A 1,357-nucleotide genomic window follows, 5' to 3' on the forward strand; every position below is an offset into this window, starting at 1 on the left:
TGGGGCGGGGGAGAGAGGAGAGGAGAAACATTGATCGGTTGCTTCTTGTTCATGCCCCAACCAGAGAATCGATCCCAAAACTTAGGTATGTGCCCTGACCAGGAATTGAACCTTTTAGTGTATGGGACTGTGCATCAGCCAAGCTACCTGGCCAGGGTAAGTTACGCTACAATTTTTCTTGCTTTATAATTGAAAAAGATTTCATTTTTGTGATCTGTAGTTTTCTACTTCTCTTTGCTTCAATTCCAACATGCACATCAGATTTCACCCTCAATTTCCTATAGGAATTATAATATTCACAGTAACATTGAGACTCTCTTTATCACCTATTTGGTCCCCTCTCCTCCCATCCCCATTCAATGGTCTAAAGAGAAAGTACATTTTGTCTTATTTTCTACTAATTGTTTCCATGTTTTCCAGAGAACTAAACTGTTGGCATAATGTTTAATATCTAAAAAAAAGATATTTCAATTAGTGGGTGCTCATACCTAGGAAGGAGAACTAAAATATTTAGGGAGCTATATTTTATCTCAAGTATCAACGACTGGCTTCTAGGTACCACCCTAGAGCCTGGATGAGAAGTTCCCATTTTATACTTTCTCCCGTAAGCATTTAGTGGGCATAGTGGAAACAGCAAAAATCCCTCCATATGAAGGAATATGGTTGGAGTGGAGGAAGTAGCTGTACACAGTAAGAAAAATTAATTCCTAATTGTACCTGAGAAAAAAAGAAATCAACACATGCTATATTTAGATATAATATGTTCCTTCACAATTAGATATATAGTTAATCAGCTTAAGTTCACTACTTCTGACCAAAAATCGAATGGTTTTTGGTTTTAAGCTCTGCCACTCTACTATATAATGACTATGAGACCTATTTAAATAACAAAGAAAGTACAGGGGTTAATGAAGTGTCTTAACATGTGGAAAGTGCACAGTAAATATTAGCTCTTAACACCACTTGTATCACCAGCTTCATTTTTTTCCATTCCACTCAATCTTCATAAAATAAATAAAAATCCAAAACAATTCCTACAAATCATTGCTTAAGTCCTACAAAACAAAAATGACATCATTGCAGAAATAAATTTTTATTGGGCAACTGGTGACACTAAACACTGTAAATGTTCATTTTTCAGTTGATACAAAAATCCAAGTGTAAAGGTAATTAAGGGGTATCAATATATCATATATACAAAAGACAAATGCAGGCAAGTTATATATAATCTCTATTACATTATAGAATATATGCAGCCAGAGGCATGCTTGCCAAGTTGAACTGAGAAATGAAGATGATTTCACTCTTACCAGAGAAAGGGATGGTGGAAACGCTTGGTGGACTTAGAACATATTTC

This window comes from Myotis davidii, unplaced genomic scaffold, assembly GCF_000327345.1.
Source record: "Myotis davidii unplaced genomic scaffold, ASM32734v1 scaffold233, whole genome shotgun sequence".
Taxonomy (NCBI): domain Eukaryota; kingdom Metazoa; phylum Chordata; class Mammalia; order Chiroptera; family Vespertilionidae; genus Myotis; species Myotis davidii.